Source organism: Petromyzon marinus, chromosome 55 (assembly GCF_048934315.1).
Source record: "Petromyzon marinus isolate PM22_M1 ecotype Great Lakes invasive population chromosome 55, UKy_Petmar_22M1.pri1.0, whole genome shotgun sequence".
Classification (NCBI taxonomy): Eukaryota; Metazoa; Chordata; class Hyperoartia; order Petromyzontiformes; family Petromyzontidae; genus Petromyzon; species Petromyzon marinus.
The window spans coordinates 1142089-1151180 of NC_133721.1; positions in this window are offsets into that span (position 1 = coordinate 1142089).

Sequence of the window (9092 nt, forward strand, 5' to 3'; positions counted from 1 at the left end):
GTTCCACCACTCTTTCAACCGAGGAGAGAGGCTCACTGCTGATTCACTCATCTCGCGACTCACGTTCTTGTGAGCGAGGAAGGCCATATCGCTCGCGACCTGCTCCGAGAAGCTCGGGAGGTTGTCCACCCCGGATGGAGTAGAGTCGCTCACGATCGCTTCTCTCTCCGACGACGACGCGTCCCAGCCTACGGTGCACAAGGAAGCCCGGACGATTCAGAAATGCCCTAACTATAGAGTATCTATACTAGATCATCGATTATTCGGCGGCTACGGGGGGGAAGGGGACGCCAAATTTTTTTTAACAACGCCGGATATTCACTACATAATAATTTAAAAAAAGCTAATTTTTTGCACATTCTTGCATAGCATTGTTTTTAAATGTTGTGAATGTTTTGTTGTCTTTTAAATTAGTTTACTATATGAAATTGGTGTGAATAAACATACAAATACACAGAAATAAATATCCTACTGTAAAATGTAACCTATTTACTGTACCGTACTTACCAATCCAATCTCGAAGACTCTGAATGGAGTGATGTATATACGTGCAGTATTGTCATTTTTTAAAGTTGTATTTAGTGTATAATGTACCGTCCGTAATATTTAACACTGAAATGAAGTCGGTGGCCGCTCTGGTTAATAACGCGGTCTACTTCGCAGTAGACACAGTTAGAGCGAACACGTACATGATTAGAAAAAGAGAGTCGGCCAAGTGTTGTGTGGTGTAATTACCCAAATTTGAGAAATTTACTCGCAAATTATACCATCGGGGAAGCTGCCTAATAACATCACAAACCCACTTGGCAGGGTAAAGCCCGCTTGCAAGGCTGTGGCTGCACAGGGGCAGCTGCCCCCAGTCCATGGAAACTGGTACTGATGTAGTTTACGAATCGCCATGGGCGGCATGGTGGCACATTGGTAAGTAACCCTTGCGCCTTGCAGCAAGAAAGCTGGGTTTGATTCCCGACTCGGGCGCGTTTTGGCGTGGAGTTGTCATCTTCTTTCCCCCTGTTCGTCAGAGTGTGTAAGTGCAATGAAGTGTTTGAGTGAGTGTGTGAGCGAGTGAGTTAGCGTGAATGTGTGAGTGTGTGAAGATTGTATGTTCTCCCCCTCTTCTGGGTCTCCTCCGTGTTCTCGAGTTTCCTCCCATAGTAAAAAAAATACCCAATACAACGAGTCTGGCATTGGGCAAAACATCCCAATACTGAAAAATCACCTGCAAATTACTCAATTGGGACTACACAGTGACAGCAAAAACTTCGCAGGACCCTCATGAAGAAGTCTTGAGTTTTTGCACAGTAAACAAATGTAATAATAAATCTTGACTTAAAGCTTTTGTAACTGCAGGAAGACATTCTTTGGGTCTTTCGGCAACGTCACGTAAATAGGTTCAAATGAAATAACCAAAAATAACAAAAAACTACGACGTTTCGATCACAACACAAGCTTTTGTCATCAGGAAGAAAAAAAGAGAGGGGGACAGCTGCTGAGGCAGACAGTCTGCCTTATCTCAACCGGTGTTGTCCCTATCCTAGGTAAACTCTGTCTTAAATGAGTACCTGGTGCAGTGTGTAGACATGAGCACTGGGGAGACAGAGGTGGCTGCATGCGCGTAGTGCTGGCCACCCACCTCCTCGTGGGCCACGCCGCCTAACAGCAGCACAGTCTGTTAAGGCTTATTTGGGTGATCTTCATCTTTGTTGTACGCTTGTGCCATCTTGTGTGTCCGCTGTCACAGATTCCAGGCTACAACCCTCCGGAGTCCACCCCATGGGGCTCCCCTTCTCCCCGGCCCAAAAAACCCAGACAGTACTCGTGCATCATGCATGCGGTGTCAGCAAGAGGTAAGAGGTGCATGAGTGGGCACACACTCTGGGTTTTACATCTGCAGAGTTAGTTAAGTGTACAGTGTGCTCGCAAGCAGAGGTGAACAATAAAAAAAAATCAGTGGCGGTTATGAGAAACGCTACCCTGAAGTAATGGGCGGTTTGCACTCTGAACTTGCAATCCAGAAGTTACTGGTTCGTTTTCCCATCGCAGCGTTTGAAACAGTGGCGCAATTTTCTTAAATTTACAATTTTTACCTTGCCAACCAGTACAAACAGCCAGGTGAGGTGTATAAGCGTCACTATATATGAATAGTTTAGGACATCTTATGCTCACAAACTCACCCGTTCACGCACTCAACCACCAACTCAATCTCACTCAAATCACCAACTCACTCTCACTCAAACCACCAACTCACTCAACCATCAACTCACTCAACCCACCATCTCACTCAAACCACCAACTCACTCAACCATCAACTCACTCAACCCACCATCTCACTCAAACCACCAACTCACTCAAACCACCACCATCTCACTCAAACCACCAACTCACTCAAACCACTATCTCAAACCACCAACTCACTCAAACCACCATCTCACTGAAACCACCAACTCACTCAAACCACCAACTCACTCAAACCACCACCATCTCACTCAAACCACCATCTCACTCAAACCACCACCATCTCACACAAACCACCATCTCACTCAAACCACCACCATCTCACACAAACCACCAACTCACTCAAACCACCATCTCACTCAAACCACCATCTCACTGAAACCACCAACTCACTCAAACCACCACCATCTCACGCAAACCACCAACTCACTCAAACCACTATCTCAAACCACCATCTCAAACCACCAACTCACTCAAACCACCATCTCACTCAAACCACCATCTCACTCAAACCACCATCTCACTGAAACCACCAACTCACTCAAACCACCAACTCACTCAAACCACCACCATCTCACTCAAACCACCATCTCACTCAAACCACCACCATCTCACACAAACCACCAACTCACTCAAACCACCATCTCACTCAAACCACCATCTCACTCTAAAAGGTTGAAGGTTAAGGTGCAGGCAGCCCTGAAAATATATTGGCTCGTGCCACTGCAAGCTCCCTTCTGGAGGATATGTTGTTGAGCCAGACGTTTGGAAGAGGTGGGAGTAACCCACATTTTACCCCACCACACACGACCTGCCGATGGACTACCCATTGACAGTGCTGAGTGGACAACGGCAGGGCCAGTGAGGGGGGATTTAAGAAACGGTTCAGTCACCTGCCGCGCTTGGAGGATGAACCGGCGGCATTTGGGTTGCCAAGCCCAGTGTGATAACCGTCACATTATGGCAGCATCATAATCTGAATATTTTTCCTGGATCAATCCGATGAGCTATAAAGCTCTTTTTCACAGGTGTCCAGCACCACTTCATCATATGGATGAGGGGTTCCTGAATCAGGTGAGAGACAGATTTGTCCTCCTCTACCAGGTGAGGTCAGGCAATTTTACTTCTCACTTCACCTTCCTCACCTCAACTGGTAAGGTAGGAAAATCATTGCTCCTGAACTAGGTGAGAGCCCAATCAGGTGTGACCCGTGGTGCATAAGGGGACCACACCAATGATAAAAAAAATACTAAACTATTTTTTATTTTCTTGGTTCTTTCGGTAAAGTCTCGTAGAAGATAAATAATAAAAATATAAAACAATACAATTCTCACGACGTTTCGACTGCAACACAAGCAATCATCATTCCTTCTACGTGACTTTACCGAAAGAACCAAGAATATGAATGCCTGCAGTCACGAAAGCTTTAAATCAAAATGTATTTTTTATTTATTTACCAAGGTCACATCTATAACAGCAGCCACTATACCTGACCAGTGTTACTCATTTCTACTGTTACCTATTATTATGATTAGTGTGTGGACCCACCACAAAATTTCATACTTAACTTGCAGTTCATCAATCTTTGTAATAGCGTAATCAACCAGACTATGCGTTAATTGTGTTTTGACCGACCGTCTGTGTTGCTTTATATGGTTTCCAAATTTTGCTAAATACTGTTTGTTTGGTATGCTTCTCTCTCTGTGTCCCCTGTTGTATCTGTGTTAGTTTCTCCCTACTTGTGTGTCTGTATATACATATGGGGTTATGTGTTTCCTCTCTCTCGTAAATTTAGCTCTTCTGTACCTGATGATGGCTGCTTGTGTTGCAACCGAAACGTCGTACGCTATTATGTTATTTTATTATTTCTTATTTATACGTGACTTTACCGAAAAAAAAACAAAGAGTAATTCCTGCAGTCACGAAAGCTTTGAATCAAGTCTGTAGTGCCTCTTGTTAAACAGTGCTTCAGTTAAACAGGAAAATTAATAAATCCAGCAGGCATGACTTGAAAAGTAACACATTTACATTTTGGGTGGCACTCTAAATCGTCCGGTAAATCGTGTCGCCAATTATAATTTCTGCGTTTATCTGCGCGTGTCTGTGTACCCCCAGTGGAGGAATACGTGCGCAGCTTGCTGGACAACCCTGAGTTGATTGACCGTCTGGCACTGGCCTCGGAGCAGGTGAGACTCCGTATGCGTGCATCAGCTCTGCCCCCCCCTCATATTTATGGTGTGGGCCTGTACCCTTGTCCGACCCCTCACTTCCGCGTTGCATCCAGCTGCCTCACTGAAGAAAGGGACACTTGCCTTGCGCTGAGTACGACGTTTCGCTGGTTGTAATCGCCAGGGAAACGATATACTCGATTTGTAAGTGTTGTGGGTTTACTCTCCAATACACTGGCGTGCTGCAGTAGTAACTAATTGACACGTTTTGTTTTACGTAACAAACCTTACTAATTGTCTGTGCCGGGTTAACTACGCACATTTACGCGCTCTTACCCAAAAAACCTTTATTATGGATAATATTGGTCGCAAAAGAACACGTGTTAAACAGCTCCCGTTTAGAACGTCTCATCCTCACCATCATTGGTCAATCAATCAAATAAATCCTAGATTTATAACGTGGTATATTTACCAAAAAGCAGAGACGGAAGGGTGAAACTCTAGAGGTAGCTCTATGATATCCGCTTTTGTGGAACGTTCTCTAACACGGATGGCCGTACTGAGATAAATCAGACTGGATCCTTCGTCTCGTTACGTGATGGCGGTTGCAAAATTGTTGTTGACGCGTGCATGTGCCGTGCGTGTGCTGTGTACGTGTGCAGGATGTGGTGGAGTCCCGGGTAATCTTCCCCGAACATCTCCCGCTGTCCCAGCTGCAGCAAGGTGTGCGCACCACAATACTTGTGGTCAAAATGCAAACAAAAAACACACTATGATAATATATGCATTGTCCTTGAGACTGATTGGTTCACACCAGGGACGGCTTTCTTTTGAGCCTCGACCCAATTGGTGCGAGACCAGAGGACGCCAAAAGGCGTACGCATATATTGCAAATATTATCAGTGTGTTTTTGTTTGCATTTTGACCACAAGTATTGTGGTTAATGCACACCTGATTCCTTGTAAGAGGTTTCAGTTTTGTTGCCAGAAAAAAGGGGAAAAACCCTATTATATTTTGGTACTGGCAAAGGAGGTCTAATGATGGTTGTGACTACTTTGTTAACAAAATGAATGGTCTATTTCCACCTCCAAAATGTAACGTTAAATAACAATTAGGTACATTGGCCCTTTGTTGGAAAAAAAAAAACCCAGTCTAGAAATTGCCCTACTTGAACATATGTTACTGAAAAACATTGGTTTCAGAAGATTCATGGGCTCATAGTCCTACATTTTAAATTGTTTATTCGTGGTATTAAAACTCTTGTACAGTAAAACCTTGGATTGCGAGCATAATTCGTTCCGGAAACGTATTTGTAAGCCAAAGCACTCGTATATCAAAGCACTCGTATATCAGTTGTGATCACGTGACGCTCGGCAGTACAAAGCTGCTCGTATTGCAAGACCCTCGCTCGTTTATCAAATTAATATTTATTAAAAATTTTGCTTGTCTTGTAAAACACTCGCAGACCAAGTTACTCGCAATCCAAGGTTTTACTGTATATGCTGCTCTCTAACAGCACTTGGCCCAGCGGTCTGTTAAGACTATACGGGGGATCTTTTTTGTCTGCGTTCAGGTGTTGATCCAGAGGCTGCAGCATTTAAACCGCGCGATGCACGACGACATCGTGTGCGTGGAGATGTTCCCCGAGGAGCGCTGGGTTGCCCCCTCCTCGCTGGTCCTGCACGATGAGGGCGTCGCAGGGGACGTTGCAGAAGAGAATGAAGAGGATGTGGTGAGTGGAGCGTCAACACTGCTGAACCAAAATCAAACCCAGACACCTGCAGTGTGCGTGTCTCTCTCCCCGTGGTCGCATGGATTTTTCTCCAGGTCCTCCGGCTTTTCCCTCCACAGTTACAATCTGACATGCACTTAGAGTATGTGGCTGCTATCAATTTCAAATGTGATAAGATACTTCACTGAACGATCATTTGTGGCCAGGTCACTTAAAAAGAGCTATAGAGCTCTCAGGGTCCTTACCTGGTAAAGTTATTTAGTTTATAGTTTTTAAATAGTTTTAATATAAATTTTGATTTAAAGCTTTCGTGACTGCAGTAATTCATATTCTTAGTTTTTTTTCGGTAAAGTCACGTTGAAGGGAAACAACAAAATAATAAAATATATAAAACAATAAAAACATTCTCACGACGTTTCGACCATAACTCAAACGGTCGTCTTCAGGTGTGTTGGTTTGCATAAATTTATTTTTAAACGGCGCATTTATTTATTTATAAAAACGTTAGCGCCATGCGCAACGATTTAGCAGTTTATTTAGGACTAGCCCATCTATATTCTGAAAAGAGGAGGGGGGAGACGAATTTTTTTATAATGTATGCTGTCTGAAAGCCACTGTAAGCGTGAACAATCAATTAAGACCTGAAATGGTTTATCAAATCTTTCCAATGATTGCTAAGATAGAATCCATCTTCTCGGTTGAAATTGTCTCTGTGCTTGTATATGTGGATAGCCTCATGAACGAATCTCTCATGGAAGCCAGATGGCTTACAAAGAACCTCTGTCTTGGAAAAGTCAATGGCATGTGAGCCTACTGAATTAGAACAATGATCTGCCACGGCCGAGGTGTTGGTCCTACCGTGTTTAAGGTCTGCTTTGTGTTCACGAATGCGGTCCGAGACATGGCGTTTGGTTTCTCCAATGTAACTACTACCACAGAGGCAACTTAGTTTGTAGACACCAGGGTATTGTATGTCCGGAATCACATCTTTTACAGACGGAACCAGATCACGGATTTTATGTAATGTGTTGAAACGGACCTGGATCTTGTGTTTATTCAGGATTTTGGAGATCTTTTTTGTGACCCCCGCAATGTAGGGTAAAGTGATGGTTTTGAAAGGCTCCTCAAGAGGGTTCTTCTTCATGGTTTGAGTGATAGCTTTGCGGATTGTATAGTCGGAGTAACCATTAGCCCTAAGAGCTTGGTGTACGTGCTTGAGTTCACTGCTTATGTGTTCCTGGTCGGATATGCATTGGGCTCTATGATACAGAGTCTTGATGAGAGAATTCTTCTGTGATGGATGGTGGTGGGAATCCGGTTTCAGATAAGCATCCGTATGGGTAGCTTTCCTGTAGACAGAGTGGCTCATTGAACCATCAGGTCTCTTTTTAATTAGGACATCCAAAAAAGGTATCTTGCCATCTATTTCGACTTCCATGGTAAATCTGATGGCTGGGTGTATGGAATTGATGTGGTCGAAGAATTGGTCTAGAGCAAGCCGGCCATGTGGCCAGATGACAAAAGTGTCATCCACGTACCTCTTCCATAAGGTTGGGCGCAGAGTGGCAGTCTGGATGGCGTCAGTCTCAAATTTCTCCATGAAAATGTTAGCTATAACTGGAGAAAGGGGGGAGCCCATTGGGGTGCCCTCAGTTTGTTTGTAGAAAGTTCCATTCCAAGTGAAGTATGTATTGGTTAAACAGTGTCTCACCAGGGGGGGTACCTCAGTGTTTAGTCCTTGATGAACCAAGTCTTCAATGATTGCAATGGTGTCAGGTACAGGAACCTTGGTGAATAAGGAAACTACATCAAAACTGATAAGCAGGTCGTCTGGGGACAGGGAAATACCCTTGATTGTCGATACCAGGTGAGTCGAATTTTGTACCACAGAGGTGGTCTTTCCAGTGAAAGGACGCAGGATTTCAGACAAAAAACGAGCTAGTTTTGTAGGTGGGGGAGCCGATAGTAGAGACTATGGGACGAAGGGGTGTATCTACTTTATGTATTTTTGGTAAGCCGTATAATCTTGGTGGCCTGGCAGCAGAAGGTTTCAACGAAAACTGTTTAGATTGATCAATTAATGCGGTTGAATCAGAAATTATTTTGTTGGTTTGTGTGACGAGGCTGTTGGTGGGATCTCTTTTTATTTTTGTATAACTACCATCGTCGAGTAATTCTTTAATTTTGTTGTTGTATTCTATTTTATCCATGATGACAGTAGCATTGCCTTTGTCAGCTGAGAGGACTACAATATCATTCCTCTTTTTTAATTTATATAATTCAAAACGCTCATCTTTGCTGAGGTTGCTAGCTGGCATCTTAGCGTTTTTGAGGGTTGCAGCGATTTCAGATCTTGCTACATCTGCAGCGATGTGACCCAGGCCCCTGAGAGCAACTTCTACTTGGGCAATTATATAATTAACTGGTATGTGTTTAGGTGTGACTGCAAAGTTTAGACCTTTAGCTAAAACGGATTTCAGACTATCGGAAATAGAACTGTTACTGCGATTAATTACGACTTTGTTAACGTCTAACTATAAATGCACCGTTTAAAAATAAATTTATGCAAACCAACACACCTGAAGACGACCGTTTGAGTTATGTTCGAAACGTCGTGAGAATTTTTTATTGTTTTATATATATTTTATAATTTTGTTGTTTCCCTTCAACGTGACTTTACCGAAAAAAAACTAAGATTATAGTTTTAATATAGTTTAAACAAAGAATAACAACAAAAACTCAACCACTTCAAGAGAGACCTTAAACATAATGAACACCGTGTGACCAGACAACAATCCACATTAGAGATGCTGTTAGCTTGATTTTGCGTTTATTAAATGACTTTACATTACATTACTTCAAAATCAAGTCAGGAGTGCTAATCATTTCATACTATTTTTGTATGTACGTAGGGGTTATTTGACCATACTTCGATGCGGGTTGGTGAACGGGGGGGG